Consider the following 461-nt stretch of genomic DNA (forward strand, 5'->3'; position numbering starts at 1 on the left):
GGCAATTTTTTATCCAGTGTCCAGTTTCTCCACATTTAAAACATTTCTAGTTGGATTGGGTTGCAACTACAAGGGCTTGGGCAAGGGAGGAGGCCTGGTACGTGGCAGTCCCAATGTCATGGGTGGCCACAATCCATTTGTCATAATGTTCATTTTTTAGTCCCTGGCATGCTTGTCTGTGCTCAGGGGTCATCCCTTCCCAGACAAGGCTGTTTAAAAGCATTGCTTTGGCTGCAGGATCTGTTATTTTTCTATCTAAACTGCCTTGCACTCTTAGTATAAAGTCTGGGAGAGCCTCAGTTGGCTTCTGTTTTTAAAAAATTAATGAAGAAGTCTCTCCAGGCCCGGTGGACACGGGGGTTAGGCAGTCCCAAGCCTGTAATGCACATAAGCAAATTTGCTCAAAACAGCCAGCGGGAATTGCAGCCTGCTGGATTCCTGTGGAGAAGTTTCCCTGGCCA

Source organism: Nannospalax galili, unplaced genomic scaffold (genome assembly GCF_000622305.1).
Source record: "Nannospalax galili isolate Female #2095 unplaced genomic scaffold, S.galili_v1.0 scaffold189, whole genome shotgun sequence".
In the NCBI taxonomy this organism is placed as follows: Eukaryota; Metazoa; Chordata; class Mammalia; order Rodentia; family Spalacidae; genus Nannospalax; species Nannospalax galili.